At 34.4% G+C, this 27716-nt stretch overlaps 1 protein-coding gene across 2 annotated transcripts in view; it reads right to left on the bottom strand.

Moving 5' to 3' along the window:
* LOC147069752 (retinaldehyde-binding protein 1-like) overlaps positions 1-27716 on the bottom strand; it is a 118935-nt gene that overhangs the window by 75519 nt on the left and 15700 nt on the right. Inside the window, exon 1 of one of the 2 annotated variants that reach the window (XM_085950638.1) lies at positions 19640-19920. The exons of the other annotated variant lie outside the window; for it this stretch is intronic. The gene's annotated coding sequence lies outside the window, so the exon portion shown is untranslated. Of the gene's footprint in view, positions 1-19639; positions 19921-27716 lie in introns of those variants that run through there. 2 annotated transcript variants of the gene reach the window in all.

Here is a 27716-nt window from a genome sequence, read left to right as displayed (position 1 = left end):
AATCTCCCGAAACATCAAAATATACTCTAGCTAGACGACGCCATTGCGCAAATATGTCATCAGACGCGGAAACAGCGATAATTATGTATTGGTACCGGAGACATTTAAGGAGAAGTCTCTCGTCTGCCATTTTTATTGTGTTGATTGTATGAACAAACGTCAAACGCGGTGACCAGCGATGAGCGAGCAATGACAGTGTAGACAGAGACAGAAATGGCCGATTGTGCGGCTGTGCGCATTGCGCGGAGTCGACATTTTTCGATATCGACGTGCAGGCTCTAGCAAACGCAATTCGTCGCATGCAGGAGCGTCGCAGTTGCATCGGCCAATCTGCGAAGCTCCATTTGATAACGTTTGTTTTTTGGTTTACGATGACGTCACATCGACGAATTCGTCGTAAGACACATGCGGCGAGTTCTGATGTGCGAGCCCTCTAACCGACCACAGGGCCATCCTAAAATTTGCTGGATAGATAAATTCTTAAATTTCAGCGGATATACGTGGCAGCGAAAATATAGGAACCATGCTGAATGAAGGGAGCTATGGGGAAGCGTTCATCCAGTAGTGGATCGACACCGACTGATGATGATGATTTTGGTATGACACACTTTCCATGCACGTGGATTCCTTGAGTTCTCAGCCTCTCGTTGCTTATTGCACATTTTTGATAAATTTTATACGGACAAGGTCATTTTTAAATGAAAAAGCAAAGGTTTTGAAACTTTTAAATAATAAATTTACATACAAATACGCGGTCATGAATTACGTTTTTAAAATTGAGTCGCAGAGAAACAAATTTGAATTACTTTAAACGAATCTGATAAAAGATAGTATCTCTGTGTGAATTATTTTTTAATACTGAGTACATATTTTATTGGATTGGAAGTTGAGCAAATGGCTATTAACACTCCCATTACTGAATGTCACCTTAGGTTACCCAGCCCAACAGTATGAACATATTTCAGTTAATGTACAAGTCGTCATTATCAATAGCTGAAATATGAATATTTCAGCTATTCCTACAATCATTGGTGCAGTGCATAAGGCGCTTGCCTTCCCCCGAGTGTTCTGGGTTCGATTCCCGGTCAGGACACAATATTTATATGTTTTTCTCAAAGCCTGGGTGTTTGTGATTGTTCAAAATTACTAACAACCACCTTGTACGATAAAGCAAGGACATGGTTAATAATAATTCAAAAAAAAAATCGTCAATATTAGGTACATCTAATTAAAATGTTATTAATTTAAAAATCTATGGCATTATCCAGTAAATAGATATAATTGAGAGATATTCTTCAGATTTCGTTTACCTGTCATAAATAATTATAAATAAACATTGCAAACAAAGCGTCGCATTCACAAAACACACCTAATTTAATATACTCCTATAGCGTCGGTGCGATAATTTTGGTAAAAAAAATCTACTTGTGTGTAGAATAGTAAAATGTAGCATCGGCGCATGCGCGGATGCTGCTTTTCATTCATGGCTAGATGCGCTACGTCGCGTCATGATCTTATATGTGCACGCGGAAGATACTTGCAACATTGCATCCAGTTTTGATTCACAACCCAGTCGAGACGATTTTCTATGTGCGATCGGGCTGAAAATCAAAACTCCTTTTTTTAAAATTCAGGGATGTTGTCACTGTATATACTTACCATATTTTGATAGTACATGGATCAATTTAAATACATAGCCGAAACATAAAGTATATTCAAGCTTTATTAATATTAGCAAATACCTCTTGATACTGAGTGTCTGAGAGTGATATACCAAATACTGCTGAATGACTGTCAAAATGGAAATGATTCACATTCAATTTTATGTCTTATCAATTATTACTAGTATTGCCATTTATGCCGTTAATTGTAGAGTTACGATTGTGATATTAACACAAAACATAGAAATCTGTTTTATCTAGCCACTGAAATAAAAAAATCGAATTTTATGAAATTTGGACTTAATCCATAATTATTATGAAACACCCATGTAATTTATTATATTAAATGGAATTTTACCAATTACTTAAGGCGATACTTCAGTGAAACGGTAAATAATTTTCAACTGTAGGCGCGACGAAATTTTAGACTCGCTGGCAGTCTGAGAGCGAACGTCGAGGTGTCAATACGTCAATTTGTTTCGTGATGGCGACGGGGGTATTACTTCTTACATCGTGTAAAGATGACTAAAAACGTTACTCATTTACTTTAAAAAGAAAACATGTCAATGAATATATTATTATTGCTACTAATAGAACAATAAACAGAACATTAAATAGACGCATGTTGGATTTATATGACAAATTATATTTCGTTTGGCATGCGTCATTTGCACCACGACCCGCAATCCGCGCATCGCCTAGCCACGATCTTTTTAGACCATGCCTCAACTGAGGTATAGACTTAATTAACAATAAGTCAATCACACTATGATCGTTTTTGGGTTGCCGTCAGTTATTGTAATACAACAAGTTCGAATCCTTCTAGGTTACTCGTAATTTTCAAACTCCGAATCCGCGCATCGCCCAGCCACGATCTTTTTAGACCATGCCTCAACTGAGGTATAGACTTAATTAACAATAAGTCAATCACACTATGATCGTTTTTGGGTTGCCGTCAGTTATTGTAATACAACAAGTTCGAATCCTTCTAGGTTACTCGTAATTTTCAAACTCCGAATCCGCGCATCGCCCAGCCACGATCTTTTTAGACCATGCCTCAACTGAGGTATAGACTTAATTAACAATAAGTCAATCACACTATGATCGTTTTTGGGTTGCCGTCAGTTATTGTAATACAACAAGTTCGAATCCTTCTAGGTTACTCGTAATTTTCAAACTCCGAATCCGCGCATCGCCCAGCCACGATCTTTTTAGACCATGCCTCAACTGAGGTATAGACTTAATTAACAATAAGTCAATCACACTATGATCGTTTTTGGGTTGCCGTCAGTTATTGTAATACAACAAGTTCGAATCCTTCTAGGTTACTCGTAATTTTCAAACTCCGAATCCGCGCATCGCCCAGCCACGATCTTTTTAGACCATGCCTCAACTGAGGTATAGACTTAATTAACAATAAGTCAATCACACTATGATCGTTTTTGGGTTGCCGTCAGTTATTGTAATACAACAAGTTCGAATCCTTCTAGGTTACTCGTAATTTTCAAACTCCGAATCCGCGCATCGCCCAGCCACGATCTTTTTAGACCATGCCTCAACTGAGGTATAGACTTAATTAACAATAAGTCAATCACACTATGATCATTTTTGGGTTGCCGTCAGTTATTGTAATACAACAAGTTCGAATCCTTCTAGGTTACTCGTAATTTTCAAACTCCTAATCCGCGCATCGCCCAGCCACGATCTTTTTAGACCATGCCTTAACTGAGGTATAGACTTAATTAACAATAAGTCAATCACACTATGATCGTTTTTGGGTTGCCGTCAGTTATTGTAATACAACAAGTTCGAATCCTTCTAGGTTACTCGTAATTTTCAAACTCCGAATCCGCGCATCGCCCAGCCACGATCTTTTTAGACCATGCCTCAACTGAGGTATAGCCTTTAAAATTTTTCTACACAAACAAAAATAATGCGTCACTTTTATTCTGAACGGCTTATTTTTGTAAGTAGAGCAATTACGAAACATCATAGTTATATTAAGGGGGGACATGCTCGTCGAAGGTCAAAATTGAGTTTTTATTGTATTTTCAAACCATGATCCTGGACACTCCTTAAACGTTGTAGATAATCTATTTATATAATTTTGAAGCCTTATTATCCTTTATAGTTATTTTAAACATTTGATGACAGCATGAAGTATTTTTGTTACATAAAATAGTATTCTTTTAAACCTCTCGCTCTAATGTTTTAGAATATAGTCATATTTCGGTACATAACTGTGCAGTGGTGTTAAGATTTTTTACATTTATTAATTTTTAAACGCATTTACAAAACCATTATTATAATTTATTACGAGATAATTTTTGTAAAATATTCACGATAAAAAATTATTTTGATAATCTCTGTGATCCCAAATTTGACAAGAATTAGGCATTTTATTATTCAAAAAATCGGCAAGATTAACACATTTGAAGATGATTCTAAAGATACTTATTATAAGCTATGTCTTTGACCATTCAAGTGTGATAAACATCTTATGAATAATGATTGCTTTATAATAATTATTGACATAAGAAGAAGGTAGTGTTTTTTTGAAATACGCCATTTCTTTTGTCATTCCCTAGTCGTTAAGCTACAACATACGGCCGTAGCCATAAAATGACAAACTATAATTAAAGTAGGGAGTAAAATTATGTTAACGCGCGTGTTTGACCATGTACCTAACCGAATTTTTTTTTAATTTTTTTTAAACGGTACATGTTCAAACACGCGCGTCAATATCATTTTACTCCCTACTTTAATTATAGTTTGTCAATTTATGGCTACGGCCGTATGTTGTAGCTTAACCACTGGGGAATGACAAAAGAAATGGCGTATTTCAAAAAAACACTACCTTATTCTTAGGTCAATAATTATTATAAAGCAATCATTATTCATAAGATGTTTATCACACTTGAATGGTCAAAGACATAGCTTATAATAAGTATCTTTAGAATCATCTTCAAATGTGTTAATCTTGCCGATTTTTTGAATAATAAAATGCCTAATTCTTGTCAAATTTGGGATCACAGAGATTATCAATATAATTTTTTATCGTGAATATATTACAAAAATTATCTCGTAATAAATTATGCTAATTGTTTTATAAATGCGTTTAAAAATTAATAAATGTAAAAAATCTTAACACCACTGCACAGTTGTGTACCGAAATATGACTATATTCTAAAACATTAGAGCGAGAGGTTTAAAAGAATACTATTTTATGTAACAAAAATACTTCATGCAGTCATCAAATGTTTAAAATAACTATAAAGGATAATAAGGCTTCAAAATTATATAAATAGATCATCTACAACGTTAAAGGAGTGTCCAGGATCATGGTTTGAAAATACAATAAAAACTCAATTTTGACCTTCGACGAGCATGTCCCCCCTTAAGTAACAATAAAAAACGGAAAGTATCGTAATAGAAAAATATAAATCTAGTTAATTTAACAGTTGCTGTTTTAAAATCCATAAACAGTGACCGTGATGTAACAGGTTAAGTTTTAGAAGAAACCGGTATTTTAATAAATGGTTATATAATAGTAATAAACTGTGTTGATTGAAATCTCATTTGGATTCCATTCAATTTGGGAGTGTTACGTTTGCCTAATTTTTAAAATTCACGTGATTTAGTAGTATAGTTTTTATCGTATTTTTGCCATTCATAAATTGTATTAATCATCATCATCGTCATCGACCCAATGTGGGTCTTGGTCACATCCAGGAAACGACTCCACACCCGTCTGCATCAAGTAGTGACTGAGGCTCATAGAAAATTCTAAGTAAAAGCAATTGCGATGAATAACACAAATTGATTTATTATTCTATCTGCAAGTAACAGAATTACAACTACTTACTAATAAAACATGGGCATTTTCGCCAAAGTTTGTACATTGCGTTTTTGGCATGACGTCCCATGACTTCGATTGATTTTTTCATAGTTATTATATAACAGAATATTGGAAAGTTATGTATTTTTAACGTGCAAATTTATTAATTAAGTTTATTTGGTCAGTCAAATACAACTGTCTGTATATATTTTTAATTGGTTATTTAGATCGAAAGATAGTGTGTTTTTACTCCCAAGCCCTAAATTCAAATAAACAAAGTGTGATTTCGTCATTAATTTTGAGTGTGTAAAATTAAATTTGTAGTGTCTTCAACAGCTTACATTAAGTATTTTTGGAAAATATACAGTTTTTCCGTAAATTTGGACCAATATTGAAAAAAATCACGTTTAAAGTGTGTCCCAGGATATTTGAAAAAGTGGAATTCCACATTCCGTTACCACAATTTTAGCATGACTGCGAGAAATTTCCACTATAAATATGTATTTTTTTAATCTAGCAACATTTTTGTATAACACTGACCGCCATGTACAATTTAAATTGTTGGTGTGTGTCGGTATCGCTATCGGAACAGGTTGTTTTCTGGGTTGTTCATTTTAGAAGTTCCACTACTGTTACCACGATTTGTAATACATAATTTGAAAACATCGCATGCATATACATACTAGAAAAAATCATTTTATAGAAAAAATACGACACCCGACGGGACTTAACCTGTATCTACTGGATTCGCGCTAGTATACTTTTCCAATTATTAAACTAGGGGCATCTTATCTAATTACAAAAATTTTAACTAGTAGTTGTCACATGAAATTATTAATGTTGGCTGTCAGTGTTAGTATATTAAATTAAGGTAGGTATCAATTGATTCCTTAATTACTAGCCGACGTCGCAGATTACTCCATTATTTAGTTTTTATATCGTACTTAGACTTGCTAATAATTTGAATAAACTATTTTTTATTCAACGAATGAGACACGAGTATTTAGAATGTAACATTCTATATATTGAATATATATAATTTGAAAACATCTAATGCATATAGGTACACAATAAAAAAAATCATTTTCTAGAAAAACATCCCGACGGGACTTGAACCTTTCACACATTCTATAGCTATTTATTAACTAACAATTCTGTCAACTCAGTGACGTCCCGTGTGGGTAGGCAGGTCATCTGTTGCATAAGGGCGACACATTATAAAAGGCGGCGAAAAAGGGAATGAATTTGTATTCATTCCTTTTTTCAGGCAATATATACAAATATAAATATTGATACAAATATAAATACAAATATGAAAATACAAATATTGCTAGTCTAATAAATAATCAGGTATCCTCTCGGAAAAGCTGAGTTATCGGAAAACCGGTTAAGTCCAGGCCAAGATGGGAACACACACCGCCATCTTTAGATTAATAAAGCCTGAGCATAACTTTTGCACAAGCAACGAGTGGTCCACTGCCATACTATTTATTGATAACGTACTTGCAAGCAGAGTTTGATATTCTATAATGACTGAAGAGTATAAATAAGTTATTAATTATTGTCGCTTAGAATCGACTGTCACATTGACAAACGTCCTAGTCTATTATAATATTATTATACACAGAAGAAGTTTACTTACTTTGATCGTCACTTCCAATTATTAATAACACATAGCCACTAAATCAGTTGAACTCCAAGGTCTCCAAGATACGTTAAAATAATCTGAAAGAAATCTGAAACTAAGAATACTCCGACAAGTGAATACGACATACGCGTCAGTATGAGCACTCTATAGATAATGACAGGCAATAGACATGTCATCCATAGACAACGGGAGGGGCGAAAAGTAGGACCAGTCGTATAATGTATCGGCTTCCTTCTTCAGTGGGTTCCATTGTCCACACACAGCCACAACAATAAATTAAAATTAAAAAACTACGCAACCACATAATGGATGGTAAAGAACCACATGATTGTTTATTATAATAAACTTTGACATTCTTTTGACATAATCGTCGTCAGAAGTGCGGTTTTACCATTAAGCACAGGTAAGTACGGAGGTAGATGCTTTCGACACCTGAATCAAAATACTTATAGTGATGCTGTTGCCCATTACCGACTCAAGTAGAAAGCCGATACATTCACAACGACTGGTCCTACTTTTTCCGCCCCTCCCGTTGTTGTCTATGTATGAACCAGGGAACTCAGAAATAGTGGAAACTGAAATACATAACGGGTAAGGCGATAGCAGGTAACCGACTCGAGTAAGGAAGAATCCAGGTTAAACTTACACACGTGTCAATTATACGTTTTACGCCCAATACTGAAAACTGCTCTCGGTTTATGCATTTACGCTCATTTAATGTTGGTGTATTACACACACCATTGCACGTGCATAATGCGTGCTTCATTTTCGTAGGACACTCACACATTCAAAATCCTGCTTCACCATGCGGCTAATTGAATATGGCCTATCGGTATTCTATTTATTATCTGTTCTATGGTATGAACTGTCGTTGCCTGTCATTGTTCTATAGAGTGCTCATACTGACGCATCTGTCGTGTTCACACAGGAAATGGTTTGCTTTGAATAAATAAGTTACACAGTGGTTCCCAAAGTTGACTGGGCTCCGACCCATCTAACAAAAATTTCCAATCTTGGGACCCACCTCTTAGCTGTCTTAGAGAAAAGAGGGCATACATATTGGTAATGCTCAGATTCTCTAGTGGCGAGTCGTGGAACTACTTAATGCTGTCTTATTTGTTCTAATTGAAATAAAAAAATATTTTTTATAAGTGTTATCAATATGAATGAAAGACTGTTGAAATAAGAAACACAACTTAAATAAAAAAAAATATTACTTAAATACCTATACCTGCAAGGTTTTTTTACAAAGTTATTTCAATGGGAAGGATGTATATGTTTCTTATTTTTCTTCATTACAGTTTTAGCATCAACTTCAACTTTAGTTACTTTTAATCGCAGTAAGTTTGATATATCCAATTTATTTCGGTATTTAGTCTTAATGTTAACCATAGCCGAAAATCCGACCTCACATATATATGAGGTAGTAAAGAGGAGGAGGGCTTTCATAGCTTCATCAAACAGGCAAGGATAATTATCAGCAACTGAGAGCCAGAATTTCGTTAACTGTTTACGATTGAAACTATTTTTCAGTAACGTATCTTCTGATAAATCAGTGAGTTCTTCACTTGCTTTTGTTGACATACTGGTTGGTAAGTCAATGGAAATTCAAATTATTATTATTTTATCACAATATTTTCCGTAACTTAAGTTTATTTCAATTTTTATGAATTATAAATAGCTGAATGAAATATCAAATTTATCCCTTTTTTTTAATTTATGTATACATTGGCGAGGGCTCACTCAATATTCGCTCGCGACCCACTGGTGGGTCGCGACCCATTGTTTGGGAAACCATGAGTTACATGATAAATAATACACTAGCATTAACACACCTTCTACAAATGTAATGCATAGATCAATGCTACATATTTTTTTGGAAATCGATATTACTACCGGTTTTTGTGTGAAGAACTAGTCTGACTCTGACAGTTGATGAATAACAGGAATGTATATTATTTATTAATAACACTGATGGTTAATATATTTGATTTGAGAATTTTTTATAATTCAATTTGAAACGAGAAAGGGCGAATCAATATGTCAAGCAATCTGGGATCTGATTTTGACAGCTGAAAAGTGGACCACTCGTTGCTTGTGCAGAAAGTAATGCTCAGGCTTTATTAATCTAAAGATGGCGGTGTGTTGCCGTAAGCAGGTAGGCACCACCTGTACTTGAATGCGGATGTACACGTTTTGAGATGAGAAATCTGTTTTAATTGGTCACGTCTGTTGGACCTATCACTGAGATCACCGGCGTCAATTGACAAAGACATTATTTCTTATAAAGATATGTTTAGAATTTTTAAATCCGTGTTCTATGGAGACGGTTTCTTTGATATGCTGTTGAAGATAATAGTAAAGTATTTTTTAATTAATCTTTTTTTATTATTCAATGGATTATCCATTGAATAAAAACATAATATAGTTGAACTTGGTTATTACGAGGAAGATGGGACCGACTGAGTTTGCTCGTTATAAGCATTTTTCGCGCCACGTTCATAGAACATAAAAATCTGAAAACCATTGTAAAAATCCCCGAAACAAGCATAGCATTCATAAATTACAAAAGAGGCCGGCGCTGATAAGTACCTACTGACGTCACAAAGCTTGGATTTTTTACATGCAATTTTAACCATATGCGTGGATACTTTTTCAAGGTTTTCGGCGAAAACACCAATTAGGTACTTAGACACTTAACTAGTGTCATAAACGTAATCCGATCCCGGCGGCATCGGTCTGATTTTAATTGCCTAGTTTTGAAAATGTTGTTTTTAAACGATCGACACATCAACAGTTTTGCTCGGTATACCCGAGAAGGAGCTCGTTATAAAAGTGAATAAATGTATGGATAAAATCATAAATTAAATGTCAGCGAATATTTCCTCATTACATCCGAGATCTCGCTATTTCCGTGATCGTAATAACCTAGTTCGACTGTAGTTCAATTTTCAAAAATATTCGTAAGTGCCAGAATGTTAACTAAAATTTGTTGACAACGTCTATGAATTAATATATCGTAGTCCAATGCGTTAAAATTGTTTCCTTTTAAAGCTTAATACTCGTAGTAAGTCCTTATTGTTAATACTTTGATTCAAAGTCACAAAAGATGGTAACCAAGATGACCGAACTTCAAATTCTGTTACTTAGTTATCGTAAGGGAATTTCAATTTCTTTTGTTTGTTCAACTGTTAATGCAAAAAGTGTATCAGTGTATTTTTCATGTTTCTAAATTATGTATATGCAATAATAAATTTAAAGACTTAGGTTAATTATAAAATTAAATGCAAATTGTGTTACATTGTAGGTTTATTTGTGGCCATCTTTAAATTTAAAATTATCGCGCTGTACTCGGCTGACTCACGATTGTACTCGGTCAAAACCAAATGCCGCCTATTCTACGCTTGCATTCTGACGGTGCTGCTTTACGGTAGCGAATCATGTCACCTTACGAAGGCTCAGAGCAACCGTATACTGAGCTTCGAAAACAGATGTTTGCGACGAATACTGGGTGTGCGGTGGTATGACTTTAGGAGCAACGAGGAGATAAGAGAACGCACCAAGCAGCCTCTCATCACGCTGAAAGTGAAGAGGCGACGTTGGACCTGGCTCGGCCACGTGCTGCGGATACCAGAAGAGAACTTCAACCTGGCTTGCCTGTTCTTCAAGCCGACCGGATTCCGGCGTCCTGGAAGGCCGCTAAATACAATCTACAGAATGTATACGGCGGAGCTACGTGATGCTGGTTTGACCTGGAACGAAGCAAGAAGACTGGCGAGCGACAGGGATTCTTGGAGGCGCCGCGTGGTGTCCATATGCTCCAGTTAAGGGGCGGATATGGCATATGGCAAAAGAAGAAGAAATTGAAATTCCCGGAGCGCACATATTATGTAAAACACGTAGGTACTTATATGTTTCATCAATATTTAGATGAACACTCACGTAAAATCGCAAATAATATTATATAAGTAAATAACCAAAGCAAAAATTCAACACAGAGAACACTTTAATCTTTATTTCGAAACAATACTGCAAACGCAGAGATAATTAATTGGTGTTTCTATGGTTATAATTTCAACCGTACTAAAATCGTTCTGTAGTCGCTTTCAATTTTTATAATGCAAAAAAGTCATTATATGATTTCATCTATATTATATAATAAATGAAAACAGTCTCAGCAGTCTCAGGGCTCGAAATGGACTTGACCGCCGTTCCGGTTCGTAATATCCCCAAAATTATCACTGTCTCATGGAAAAAAAATAACTTGAACGTCTGAGCTCAATATGCCATATAACTAATAATCTAACACACTTATTTTTATAAAATACCTACATATAAAATTAGATAACTAGGTTAATAATTTCGTAAAATTATCAAGCGCTCCGGTTCGTAAATTTTTTCATTTGAAGCACTGAAGTCTAGAGTCTAGACTCTTTGAATAGGTATATATACCAATGATTAAGGCTTTAGCTGTGCCATGGTCTAAAAAGATCGTGACTAAGCGATGCGCGAATTGTGAAAATGTCGCAAGCCGAACGAAACATAATTTGTCATAAAAATGCAACATGCGTCCTATTAATGTTATGTTTGTTATTATATTCGTAATAATAATAGTATATTCATTGACATGTTTTCTTTTTCAAGTACATGCGGAATGTTTTTTAGTCATCTTTACACGATTTAAGAATATATTCATCCGACGCCATCACAAAACAAATTGCCGTGCAAACAGGTCGACTATCGCTCTCCGACTGGCAACGCGGCCGAAATTATGTCCCACATACTGTTGAAAATTATTTGCCGTTTCACTTATGTACGCTCTTAAGGTTATACCGGAGTTGAGGCACGGTCTAAAAAGATCGTGGCTAGCGGATTGCGGGTCGCGGGTGCAAATGACGCATGTCAAACGAAATATAATTTGTCATATAAATCCAACATGTGTCCATTTATTGTTCTATCAGTAACAATAATAATATATTCAGTGACATGTTTTCTTTATAAGGAAATGGGTAACGTTTTTAGTCATCTTTACACGATTTAAGAATTAATCCGCCCGTCGCCATCACGAAACAAATTGACGTGTTTTCAGCTCGACGTTCTCTCTCCGAATGGCAGCGAATCCAAAATTTCGTCGCACCTATAGTTGAAAATTATTTGCCGTTTCACTTATGTATGCTCTTAACCCATCGCAATACGCCATTGGCATAGATGAGAATTGAATTTTACTTTACGGGAAGTGGTTGCCTTCAGGATGAGACTGTAACAAGATTTAATTATTGAGTGTGGAGAAATATTTGAAAGTTTGTCAAGTTAACTAAACGTGAATTCAATCTGAGGACGCGAGGCCTGACCGTCATTAAGTAGTAAACCTAAATCTCGATCAATGGTGATTGGCTTTCACATTTCTATCTATTCAATCTGTTCTATGGTGTCTACATTTTTTATTAAATTTGTTAATGTTTTCGTTCTTCAAAATAGGTTTTAGTTTCAACATAAAGAATATCAACGAAAGAGAGAGAGAAGTAAAAAAGGAAGACAGTACTTTTGAGACGTTTTACTTTCACTTGGTTAAGATCAGATCCCAAAAAATGAGGTCTGTTCAACGAGCAAAACCGATAATTTTGAAACATAGTGTAAATATACAATATACTTTCGCACTGACAAATTCCGTCTAAACTCTAAAATGATTAGTCCAGCGGATGGCTTATACGATTTTAAGCCCACTTTCACACATCAATGTCACTTACAGCACTTGTGCACTACAAGCAGTCGGTATTCGACACACCTCATTGCGTAGGTATGTCAGATACGACCATTTATATACCGACGATAGTATTTTATTACATATCCGATACGTTCAATATGATTGAAGTCAAATTATTTGATTACTCGTCACTGACAGCAGTCGATAACATTTTTATTTATTAATTACAACTTATTTATTAATTTAGAAAGAGTATTACGGCATTACAGCGATTGGCCAATGCGCCATAATAGATAATTTATACAAAATTATAAAAATGACTTAATTACAAAATAATAACCAGTATAACAAGAAAGTAGAAAAGACTGTATATGCTTATGTAGATATTAGAGTAAAATGATAAATACAATTATAAATCTAACCTATTTAACACGTCCACAAACATGACATAGTATTTAATAAAAAACAAATCAACCTTAATGGTACCATCAAATAAGTTAATCGCACGATACACAGCATCGTGAAACATCACATACGTCCTGCGACGGGGTATCATGAAGACCGTAGAGTTACGAGTAATATTGGTGGGAACATTAAAATTAATATTTGCCAGTATATACCTACGGATTTTAAATTAACCCACGAAGAAGTAAAAAGAAATGCTTTAAAAAAGGTTAATAAAGATTAATAATAGGTACATAATAGTTTTCATTATTAAAATAATAATGTATTGTGTATCCAGCAGTAGCGAAGACTCCATACTAGGCGATTATCTAAAGCAATGATACTCAACCTTTTTTTGCTTCGGGCCAAATACATATATTTGTAAAGTAACGCGGGCCGCATCACTACTGGTGTGACGAAAAAAATCATGAAACCTCCCTTTTTTACAAAACATTTTTGAGATTTTAAAAATTATGCGTGTTTTTTTTAATTAATCGTGTGCAATAGCAACACTCTTATATCAGATCTGATGTGGACAATAATGACAATCCTCTTCGAGTGTCACTATCTGTGCATCAAAGTCGAAACGAATCTCAAGATATACGAAATTCCTGATAATAAATGTGTTTCGGACCGCACATAAAAGCTTAAAGGGCCGCAGGTTGGGTATCGCTGATCTAAAGCCTACCTTCGTAAGAAAAATATTTTTAATTGCATATCGACATATTATATTTCAGGGGTCGTAATGAACCGGAGCGCAGTTCCGGTTTGTGAAATTGGTAAAATTATCGCTCCGTCCCGCGGAAAAAAATAATTTGACTGTCTGAGGTAGATAAGCAATATAACATCAAATCTAACACAATATTAATACTATCGACCGAAGGTACTCAAAAAAACGACTCAAATGGAATAGTACAAAACTTAAATCCATTAGAATTTAAATTTAACACATATTTTCATAAAATACACACAAAATTGGATAACTATGTTAAAATCTTCATAAAATTGTCGAGCGCTCCAGTTCGTTAACTTTTTCATTTTGAGCGCTGTATATTATGTAATATTATATCAGTTGTTCATTGAAATACTGTAGTTGGGAACGGAGTTATCCTTGAACGGGCTGTTCGCTTTTAAAATATTATACATATTAATAAACCTGATTATTGGTATGTACAAAAATTACTGGGTGGCCGACACCACTGGTATAAATGAATTTAATTATTGCAGAAATCTGTAAAAAGATATAGAGATTGTTCATGTCTTAGGGCCTCTGTCAATTGGCAGGTTATGTGCTCTTATAACTCCAGGTCCAATAGTAGTGACTAGGGAATCCAATCCCGGGATCCCGGACAATTTTCGATACCTATGAATCCCGGTATTAGTGAACATAGTCCCGAAACCTTCGGGATTGATTTTTTTATCAATCACTATCAATTAGTATGTGTACAAAATCATTATGTTAGTGAAGTGTATGTACCTGCACATGTCACAGGGGGAATCGCCGGATGCTCACGGATAAATAAATAACCATTTTTTGTAAATTCGTTCATTTAACCAGCTAGACGTCACTGACGTTCTGGCACGCGAACAGCGTCTAACCGACAGTCCCACGGACATGCGGCAAGCACTTTTTTCTATGTAAAATTTTATCCTTTCACACGTTGACTGCTGACTAGATAATTACTTTTTAATTACCATATTTAAATAGTATGCTAATTATATCGAATGGCCACCTGATCGTTACGCGCTGGATGCGTCTTTAGCATCTAATGGATTAAATAAAAAAAAACTGTTTTACTTTCACATTATTATCTATATTACGATATTATTTACTCCAGTAAACCCATGTATTTCCAAGATTGAACGTACACAATATTAACATCAAATGTCTTAAGCAGTATAAATTTAATTATAATAGACGTTTTTGACCGATTTTATCAATGCTATTTGTATGGGTACTTAAAAAAAATATATTAACTATCGAAAAAAAACGCCAATCCCGGGATTGTCAAATTGTAAAAATTGTAATCCCGAAATCCCGAAATCAAAATTTTGGCTCGGGATTGGATTCCCTAGTAGTGACAGTTATACATTTAATACGTTGTTAAAACATTAATAGTGTGGAAAATTCAAAATTTTATTGGCATAAAATACAAAATAATATTAAGTAGATACGCTCTACATCCAGCGGTTTACAGTCCCTGGTGATATACTGCACAATATATGGTATATGACATTATGTATATATTGCGCGGTTCAACAGGTTGGTAGACTTCATAAATTAGACGATTTGTATACAAAAACCTTCAGTTCAGTGCACGTTTGGATGTCGGTGAAAACAATAATAATTAATTATAATACAAGTAGTATATATCCTATTATATTTAATATTATATTAAACACAGTTAAAATTTAGTTTCAAAAGAATAAAGTGATAGGTACCTATTCAACCATTTCCTGAAGTATCGTTTAATTTATTTAATTTAATTTATTAATTTATTTACAAATCTTGTTTTTATCTTTAACTAATCGTCGCTGTAGGATTGGTTTATCATATAGACCAAATATCAAATGTTCAGGAGACGAAAAAAAAATCATTATCCCACATGGAGGTAAGTATTTAAATTGTTGTTTTTACAACATGTGAATGCTGTATTCATTACAAAACAATTTAAAGAAATGGATGGTTCTGGTCCATTTAGATACAAAAAATGATTCTGCATTAAAAGAATTCGATTTGATTATATTCGATAGAACAGATTTCTGATTTCGACAGAAACGGATATTCGACAAACCAATCCTATAATGACGTAATATGAAGCGCCTATTTCAAATCCCCCTAAAATGGTTTTTGAAAATACTTGAGTTAGATATATCGCACCGTGAGTGTAAAACCAACGCATCTGCAAATTTTTCAATTACTGAAAAAGTCGTGAACTTGATAATGTTAAAGTGAAGTAACTGAAAGAACATGCAATATAATGTAGATATAAACCAAATATTATGGTTTTTTTTAGAAACTCTATTTCTCCTAACAAAACGAAGACTTCAAACCCTAATATATCCAAAATATGTATGTTGCAGATGCCTTGGTTTTACACTCACGGTACGATATATTCAGATGGATATTTTTGTTACCAATAATATGATGGTCAAAGATTAAAAAAACACCAAAAACCGTCAATACTCAAAAATTAGGGTAAATTTCAAAACCCGCTAAAATGGTTTGGTGAGCTTTTCAAATACCCCTATAATAGATAAGCCAAAATACTCTTTAGAATGTACGAATTAAATAATAAATAGGTACATAAAGTTCACAGATTTAATAGATATGAGTTTTTCTCATTTCTCAAAACTACCTGAAATTATTTTAGAGGGTTTTGAAATTAGGCGCTTCATATTATGTAGATAGGTACCTTACATTGGATCCATGGATAAAATGATCACACGGCAATACTGACCACTGTTAAATAAAAAAGATCTTTAGTCATTATATTATTAACTTTGTGGTTTATACATTATTCGGAAATATTTCACTGATGCAACCGATTGATTTGTATGTAGATATGTTTGAATTGTGTCGCTGAGTTTCAAAATCCGCTATAACACTTTTTTATTATGTAGAGAAAATCAATTTGTGAACTTTTTGAATGTTTCAGTAGTGTTATAGCGGGATTTGATAGACACATTGATTTTGTTTCACAAATGACAGTTAATCGTAGCGGCTTTTGAAAGAGGCGATAAAATTTTCATGTAGATATTTTAATAACGAATCCAACGATATATATATCTTAATTATTTCAAAAAAAGTGTTATAGCTGGTTTTGAAATTTAGCGACACAATTCTTAAAAATTATGAAGGAAATACTTGTCTTTATTCTGTGGTATTAAAAATCATTTATAAAATAATCAATAAGTGTTTAGTAATGCCATGATAGCTTTCCATCCACGCAATACTTGTTCCGGTATATGAATTCATCACTTGACCAAACCAAAACTAGCATGCTATCACATTGTGACCAGCAAAAGCATGATTTGATTTTCAAGACCCCAAAAAAATGTTCAAATTTTCATATTAAGTATTCATTGAATTGGAGTCGACCAATTAGTATTAAACGGAGCCGGTGGCGATTTTCTTTGACGCAATTGATTCGTCGGATGATTTAAAATGGGGCCTCGAAACAGTCCAAACCAGTCATGCAATTGCTAAATTTAACTATAACAGAATCTGAAAAATATGCGAATTTCTTTCTCACAAATTGAGTTTGCCCAAAGCATACGAAAATGCCTGCGACTAAAGGTTCAAATAGACTATATGACGATCGGGCACATATATGCTAAGAGCGTTTTAGTGTCTATGATCAAATCTATGCCATTCCGACATATTATACATACATATTGTATGACAGCTATGACATCCTATTTACACTCTGTGACACCCTGTGACACAGGACGCCAACATAAGAAACGGGTTTTTCGACATATATATGACCGATCGTCATAGAGTGTATTTGAAGCATAATATCCAAGGAGTGTATAAAATAAACATTCTATCATACTAGATACAACTCAGTAGCGAAGGGTGACGGTAGGCTGTTAATATCCGACGTAAATAGTGCATAGTCATACGTATTTGTTTTTATTGAACTAAGACTACAATTTACAGATGGTTTTGGTTAGTTTTTTTAAATTCAATAAAACCCTGCCTAAACCAAACCACAAGGGTTTTGGTATATTTTTGGCGATACGAGAAAATTGAGCACATTTTTCATCCATACTTATTTCTTTTCGTCGGATTAAGAATACATATTACACATATTGTTTGTTCATTTTTTTTAAAATTCATTAAGCCCTTCCTAAACCAAGCTATAATAGATAAAAAATATTATTCTATCTATAAAATATCTAAAGGTATGTATGATTTAATTGCATAATTTTAGATATATTATAGAAAGACTAGTATTTTTTGATTATTATTTATAATGGTTTGGTTTCGCAGGGTTTAATTGAATTTTAAAAACTAACCAACACCGTCTGTAAATTGTAGTATTATTTCAATAACAACAAAAACGTATGACTAACAAAGTTAAGCATGCACTATTTATGGCTGATCTTAAAGCCTATCTCCACTCTTCGCCACTGCCATACGATATTGACAATATTACAGTAGGTAAAACGCAAATGTCTATTTTGGGAACATAAATAAGTCTTATAAAGTTGACTTATAAGACTGACAAAGTTTAGTGTGCACTATTTATAGCTGATCTTAACAGCCTACCTCCACCCTTCGCCACTGAGATACGTACATGCACTCAAAAAATGAACAGTTAATATTAAATATTATGTGCCACCATAATTAAATTTATTTATTTTTTAACATATTGTGGACATTACAAATTATAAGTTTAAGACGTTCACAACATGACATTTAGAAACAAAGAAATATAAAACAGTATTACATAAAAAAAGAGATAGATCAGTAGATAAATTAGATAGGTACAAGGAAGTACACCGGATGAGTTAAGCAGACCCTATTTTAAGAATTTATAAAACAACGTCCACCTAAACTCATTCTCACGTAGGTGGAATATATCAACACCCGAAGCAATTTCGTTGAACATAGTTATAGCCCTCCCAATTGGCATTACCAGTGGCAGGTTGGTTCTGCACCTTGGGAGAATAAACAACTGATGGTCTCTATTTCTAAGATAGTGACACACAGGTCAACACTGCCCAGAATGGCAGAGTTCTCATTTATACATCGTATAAGTCGAAAAAAATACGTAGCTAAATAAATATTTCTTCTAAATTGCAGACTGCAGTATGTAAGCATGCCTAAGAGAAAGTCAGTTGGATAAAGCCACGGATAGTATCCATACAACCTCAAGTAAAGGAGTCTCAAGAATTTCTTCTACGGCCATACTTCAACTGATGCGGCGCCCAAACAATAGACCCACTCTCAAGTCTGCTTCGAACTAAAGAATTAAATAAAAGTTTTAATACCGTTACATCTGAAAAGACCCGGGAAGTACGCAAGACGAAGCCCAACATTTTAAGCACCTTGTTACAAATGGTAACTATATGGCTAATAAAATGTAGTAAAAAATGATATGCGAGTTGTGATTATTTTTACTATTTTGGTACGTGGAATTTGTAGTTTTTTATCGCAGATGCATAAAGATCAGACAGTGCCTCGAGCCTCCACGTCCCAGAACCCGCTAATTGGGAAGTCTTAGGGCATAATAAAGTATATATATATAGCAGGGGCTGCTTATTATTTTGCCTAGTTATTTATGACAAGGTATGTTTTTAATATAGATTGATAAAAAACAGTGTAAATTTACCTTCAAATCTTCTGATTGTCTTTTAATAAAGTTATCACTAACACAATATTATTAAAATATAAAATACGGTTTATAGGTATACGCACTATATTTTGATTGAACGAAAAATACTGCAATCAACACACTATAGAATTAAATTTATCACATCATATTATTATATTTTTTATTTTACATGCCTCAGTGCTGTGGATAATTACTGGAAATTCGCGAACGTAATCTAATTCGATTTTGGAATGTTGGTTCCCGCGACGTGCATTGCGCGCGCAATCCTCGTTTCGACTGGCAACTCCGGACCTAGCAAACTGACAGCTCGGCAAAAGATGGTCGCCGCCGAACATATGGAAACCGTGGCGTTTTCGGCCACTCATTGTCCACTCCTGACGCAGCGAAAAAATAAACAAATAATTGAGCTCGAGAGGTAATAAATAATAATGAAATAAATATCTTGGCGTACTCAGTTTTTTTCGTGAGCTAGAAAAAACGATAAGCGGTCAGCGTGTCATGAAAGCCGGCGCAGAAAAACTGCTCATTAGTAAATGTTAGTGAAATAGCGAACTTTTTCCTCTATTTCCTTTATTCATATGTTTTGCATTATTTATAACTATACCGTGGTTGCATTGGTTTTGTCGGTCGTTGAGACCACTTGGTAGATCGACAGATTAGCAGTGACGGCTTATTACATAGGTGCAGAAGACCATAGCCACAGAACAGATAATAAATAGAATACCGATAGGCTATATTCAATACGCCGCATCTTGATGCAGGGTTTTGAATGTGTGAGTGTCCTACGAAAATGAAGCACGCATTATGCACGTGCAATAGTGTGTGTAATACACCAACATTAAATGAGCGTAAATGCATAAACCGTTTGATCATAAATGTTTTCAGTATTCGAAGTAAAACGTATTCTTGACACGTGTGTAAGTTTAACCCAGATTCTTCCTTACTCGAGTCGGTTACCTGCTATCGCCTTACCCGTTATGTATTTCAGTTCCCATTATTTCTGAGTTCCCTGGTTCATACATAGACAACAACGTGAGGGGCGGAAAAAGTAGGACCAGTCGTTGTGGATATATCGGCTTTCTACTTGAGTCGGCAATGGGCAACAGCATCACTATAAGTATTTTGATTCAGGTGTCGAAAGCATCTACCTCCGTACTTACCTGTGCTTAATGGTAAAACCGCACTTCTGACGACGATTATGTCAAAACAATGTCAAAGTTTATTATAATAAACAATAATGTGGTTCTTTACCATCCATTATGTGGTTGCGTAGTTTTCTAATTTTAATTTATTGCTGTGGCTGTGTGTGGGCAATGGAACCCACTGAAGAAGGAAGCCGATACATTATACGACTGGTCCTACTTTTCGCCCCTCCCGTTGTCTATAAATGACCTGTCATTGTCTATATAGTGCTCATACGGACGCGTATGTCGTATTCACTTGTCGGAGTATTCTTAGTTTCAGATTTCTTTCAGATTATTTTAACGCATCTTGGAGACCTTGGAGTTCATCTGATTTAGTGGTTATGTGTTAATAATAATTGGAAGTGACGATCAAAGTAAGTAAACTTCTTCTGTGTATAATAATATTATAATACACTAGGACGTTTGTCAATGTGACATTCCCTGACCATAGCCCTCACAAGGGGAGGGGGGCTGACAGGGTCCGGCGTGGTGGCTCAACTAGTTAAATGAGATAAACACAAAGGGTCTAATTTTACTTCACAAATGTTAACATCATCAAATATGTGATTGTGCGATGCAATTTGATATGATAGTATGATGATTGATATACTTAAATGATAATTAACGTACTTATATAATTGCGAGAGAACGCATGGTACTGTTACGTCCCCAAAAAGTGGAATAGTTTAAGTAAGATAGTTAATCACTTTCACTAAGTCTTTTAGGTTTCGTAATATACGAAATTAAATAGTCTTTATACTTGTAAGGTATTATTTGCTATTTTATTATTATTATACAGAGGACTATGAAATAGGACTCTGTAAAAGTCTCTTTTGATTTGTCAGGAATAGCGAAAGAGGGCGGAAATATTCACAGGAGATATCAAATCGAAAATAGAAGAACTTTTGATAGATGTTTGATTTATTAAACGGTGATAAATTACAAGTAATACAGATTTATTACAATTGACAGAAAGCCAACTTACATACTATAGGTACAATGGTCGACAAAGAACTAACAAATTAATTACGTGTACAATGGTTCATATATAGATTGAATATTGTTCTAGATGTTTCCAATTATCAAACACAAATAACATGATATTATTGTTTTGTGGTTTTCTAGAATTAATTAGAATAAAATGAATCAATATTTAAATTGACAATATTATTGATATCAGAGGATGCTATTGTTATCACAGGAAGTTGCGGTTTCTCTAATTAGAATCTCTTATCGACGTATCGATCTAATGCATAACAGTACGTGGCTTTCACAAAAGAAGGTCGCGATCAGTGCTTCATATGATGTCGAGTGCCGACAACTCAAAAATTTAAGTGAATTTATTTAAAAATAGAAAAAAATACTAAAAAATACACGAAATATCCTTTATTTTACCTCGCGAAACCATTAGGTTCCGCAGAATACCATCTGGGAAACGCTGCTGTAGCAATACACTACCCTTAACCTTATCGATAGGCAGTGACGTCCCGTGGGGGTAGGCAGATTGAGCGTCGCTTGGGGGCAGCAGTTACTTGAAGGGCGGCAAATCGATTAGAATCATTTGGTATACCTATTTATAGAAGTAACTACCTAAATTGAGTACCTATTTAATAACGAAAATATCTATCCTTTCAAAAATTCAGCTCACTGGTTGGAAACAAAATGTATTAGGTAATTAGCATAAATGGTTTAACATGACTTTAATTTTTTGTCGGGTTCGCGATGTCTAGTTTACTTCCGTCGCCCTTCGACGTCATTGGTGACTAGAAACGACACGAGCACGGATGATAAAAAATATTGTATAAAAAAATGCGACGGCATATGGCGCTGCCCAGGGGCGGCATTTTGTCTAGGGACGTCACTGCCGATAGGTAAGGAGGCCCACCAATAATCGTGGCCTGGGGGCCCGCTTCAGGATGTGAAGAGCATGTGGGAGACACTCAAAAACGAAAAGTGTCAGTTCAAGTCACGTGCTCACATGTATTTTTGAGCAGTTTGGAAGGGAGCTACAAATGACGGGTAAATGACACAATATTTTTTGTAGGTTGTCATTTTATATTGAATGTTCTAATAATTGTTATAACACACGACCTCATGTTATGACGTGATGGTAATGAGTAATGACTAAAATGTGTTTCTATCATTAGTTGGATAATCGATGCGGGTGATAAGCCCTGTGAACATTCAGGCATTTTTTCGTTTGGTAGATGCACGCATCACAGTGCGTGCGTAGCCTAAGCATTGCCTGCCTCAAACCGGTTTCAAAGTGACCGTTTTTCGTCATGAAAGTGCTGGCGCACGTAGATCCATCACCGATAGATATTTACGTTCAACATCAGGTCAGTGTTGTCAACAGAATGATTCAGCGAAAAATGTATAATAGTATTATATTATTTACTACAATTTTACTCAAAATAAGCCAAAAATACTATAATTTTAAAGGATTCAAAACGAAAAACTGTGTATTATTTTTTTAGACACTACATTTTTTTTTACATATTATCTGTATTATGTATCTGTATCTGTATTAAAATCAGTATTATAAAAATATGACACTGCTTCCTGTAAAAAATGACAACTATTTTATGTACAAAAGTGTAGACAGTTGACACGGGGCTTAAACACGCTTTGCGCGTAAAGCATGCCCAAATTTATTTGGTGTTAAAACCAGAATTAAAAAGTTGAAACGAAGTAGAAAATGAAATGATCAAATAATTTTGACATAACTATAGGTAGAGTCACTCACGCTACAGTGGCGAAGGGTGGAGGTAGGCTGTTAAGATCCTACATACATAACGCACATTAAACCTTTTCAGTCATACGTATCGGTTTTCATTGAAATAAGACTACAATAATTATTTAGAGATGGTGTTGGTTAGTTTTTAAAATTCAATTAAACCCGGCGAAAACCAAGCCATAATAGATAATAATCAAAAAATACTCGTCTAACTATAAAAAAATAAATTATACATAACTTTGGATATTTTATAGATAGATTAATATTTTTATCGATTACACTGTGGTTTAGGCAGGAATCAATGAATTTTAAACAAATAACCAACAATATGTGTAATACTGGTATGTATTCATAATCAGAAAACAAATGAGTATGAATGAAAAGGTATGCACAATTTTGTCATATCGCCCAAAATATACAAAAACTATTATCATTTGGTTTAGGCAGGGTTTAATTGATTTTTTTTTTAAATTAACCAACACCATCTGTAAATTATTGTATTCTTAGTTCAATGAAAATAATTACGTATGACTGACAAAGTTTAATGTGCACTCTTTATGGCGGATCTTAACAGCCTACCTCCAACCTTCGCCACTGATAGAGAGGCATAGGTACTACCACTATTGTGTCGCCAAACTTTCGAAAAAAATGGCTGCTTGATACCTTCGTAACACGCAACAGAAACATGGCTGTACGGACCAGATGAGTGGCAGAGGTTGATGTACGTAAATGTATGACGTGTTGGTTCGTTTTTTCTTCATGTCAAAGATGTCTTGGCCACTGACCCTCATTGGGCTTACAGAATTTAAAGTGCATGTCAATCTCACAGTGTTTCCCAAAGTGTGGTACGCGTACCTCCTGGGGTACGGGAAGAGTTTGGTGGTGGTAAGCGCTGAACCGGGCTTTGGCTGCGCCTGGTGCAAAAAGTACTATAGGTACCTTTTTTTCGATTACAGAAAAATTATAAAAAAACTTTTGGGTATCCACCATGTGTCTTTCTTCCTAGGTCAAACTTCTAGAACAGTAAAGAAGCGTGTGAGTGAACACGAGAGGGCATACCGACTTAAACATTACACGATGTCAGCAATTGCCGAGCACTCGATGGATACAGGACGCAAATTTGACTTTGAAACCAAGATATTGGTTCGGAATAAAGGATATTTCGCACGATTTGTAAAGGAAGTCATTGAAATCCATAGAAACGCTAAAAATATTAATGGGGATGATGGATTACGGTTAAAAACATCATGGCTTCCGGCACTATCAGCAAAATTCAATATTCGAGCCGGTATCTCTGGTCATAACGGTTTATGTTCATATACCTACACTACATTTCATCATAAAAATATATCATCTCTTGATAATGGCCTCTGCAACGAGCCCGAAACGTCGAGGAAAAAAGGAAGAAGGGCACACGGTGGATACCCAAAAATCTATTACGATGAATAAAAAACTTCGTTAGGTACTTGTTAGTATTGCGTATGTGTGGTTACTTTGAAATGTATAAGATAGCATTTCGAGAATTTACAGGTGGGCCTGAAGAACTATTTTTCTGATTTAAATAAAAAAATATTGAATAGATGGGATATCCGTTCAATATTAATGCAGCATTCATGCGAGAAGGTTTATCGAATGTGGAAGAAGAGCAATTATTGGAATTAGCTTCAGACGGATTCTTGAAAAATAAATATAAGGAGTGTACTTTAACATCATTCTGGTTGCAAATGCAACATGTGTTTCCAGTGTTAACAGAGAAAGTCCTGAAATACAACTTGCCTTTTCCAACTTCATATCTATGTGAAGTTGCTTTTTCAGCATTTGTAGACTGTCAAAAAAAAGAAACAGGCTTTTGGAAGTAGAACCGCATCGCAGATTAAAATTAACAACTAAGGAACCAAATTATGATGATCTGTCTTAACATAAACAATTTCATTCTTCCCATTGATTATAATGAATATTATTTATAATACAACTTTTATTTTATTATGAATAAATTTTATTTTTTGTTTATTATTATTTTGTTTATGTATGTACTAAAAAAGAGAAAAAATACATATGTTTTGAATGTTGTTAAAGTATATGCAATTATTTTTTTTTGACGAGGTGTACTCAGTGTTACGGAAATTATAGAAGGGGTACACATATGTCGAAAGTTTGACAAACACTGACTATGCGATTGGTGCAACAAAATAATAGATTGTAATTTTTGTTGTTTAGTTACTGACGTACGAGAGATTAATTTAGTGATTAACAATAAATACACCAGAATCATAGACCATAACATAATTCATAATATCGCAACGTCATCATTTTTATTATAAGTACTTTTTCATATTCTTCATATTATTTATTATTGACATTGGATACTTAATCATTATTACGCATTAAGGCAGTGTCTGTCTACGGCGGATAAGCGCAACTGACATTGGGCTCCAGTTGGGGTCCAGTCAATGACATTAATAATGTCATTGGGTCCAGTCAATGAATATATTGTAAAGTGCATGGAATATGCGAGAATTTTTGTCTTCAGGACTTTGTTAGGAGTAGTTAGTAGGTAAATATACTAAGAGTCCCCGCCCCTGGGAGGTGAGCTTAAGGCGGGAGGGTGTCGAAAGGTTCCATTTTTTGGTTTTTCGCTTATATCTCGGAAACGGTGCAAAAAAATGTTTCAAATAAAAATGAAAGTTAATTAAATTTCCTATAAAATTGTTTTTATACATATTTGTCGAATTCCCAACGGTTTCTGAGATATACGCTATTGAAAATCGATATTTTTTTTATAAGTACTAACAATATTTTTATCATCCGTGCTCGTGTCGTTTCTGGTCACCAAGGACGTGGAAGGGCAACGGAAGTAAACTAGGCATCGCGAACCCGACAACAAATTACAGTCCTGTTAAACATTGTATGTTAATTAATACATTTTGTTTACAACCAGGTAGCTGAATTTTATTTAAGGAAAGATATTTTCGTTATTAAGTACTCAAGGTTTAGGTACCTATTTAGGTATACTTATAATACCAAATGATTGTCCTTGATTTGCCGCACTTTAAGTAACTGTCGCTCCCAAGCGACGCTCAATCTGCCTACCCCCACGGGACGTCACTGGTGGAAAATGCTCAATACAAGTGACGAAGACTCCTTATTAATTCTTTCAGCGCTAAAGATGCGCTAGGCGCGTGTCCATTAGTTGGCAATTAGATATAATTAGCATGATATTTAAATATGGTAATTCATAAATAATTATCTGGTCAGCAGTGAATGTGATTATTTAAAGCCTACCTTAGTAAACATATTTAATATTACATTATAATAATACATATAACAGACTAACAGAGGCATCTATGCTTAATATAATGTAATGGTTGTCGCTATATATATCAGTGGCGAAGGGTGACTTTTTGAAAGAGGTAGGCTGTGGGAGTAACCATGATTGTCAGATATATTTGCGGGAAATAAGAAGATAACCCAATATTACTACTGATGAATAGGTACGCTAAAACGAAGAAATTTCAAAAGATTAATTGGTTTGTTATAATTAGTTCATAAAAATTAATTTGAATTACTTATGTATTTTCCTAAACATTTATAAACGTAACATACGCTCAAAATAATATATTACCTATCATCTATGACAATATCCGTTGTTGTATATGTATTATGTTCCATAACAATTCATAATTTAACCCGTAAAACTAGACATTTTAAAATACTTCTATATTTAAAACACAGACTTAGGTAGATACAATATCAGATAACTTAATTGTCTAATGAGTGAACTAATAAATAAATAAAAATCACGAGATAAATTATTTTATATTTTTAACAACAATCAATACATACCTATTATTTATGAGATTGAATCCCATAGAAATTATTTTTTAAATTATCTTCTTATTAATTATTTTGAATAAATGTGCTCTCGTCACGTAAGCGCTAACGAAACAGCTTGTACATTTGTATGCGGGACGCCAGACATTTTGAAATAATGGGAAAAAAACTTCATATTGAAAAACCCGTCGATTCACGCGAAAATAATCCTATACAATATAAGCGAAACGCGGTGTGTTCTATTTTTTAAACTTTCGAGATATGCCATAGATGGTGGTTATTGAAATATGGGAAAAGATCGTAAAATTATGACAATTATACG

Source organism: Rhyacophila brunnea, unplaced genomic scaffold (assembly GCF_057557595.1).
Source record: "Rhyacophila brunnea isolate RB1 unplaced genomic scaffold, BYU_Rbru_1.0 scaffold_23, whole genome shotgun sequence".
Lineage (NCBI taxonomy): Eukaryota > Metazoa > Arthropoda > Insecta > Trichoptera > Rhyacophilidae > Rhyacophila > Rhyacophila brunnea.
This window is presented reverse-complemented; position numbering and strand designations above follow the sequence as displayed.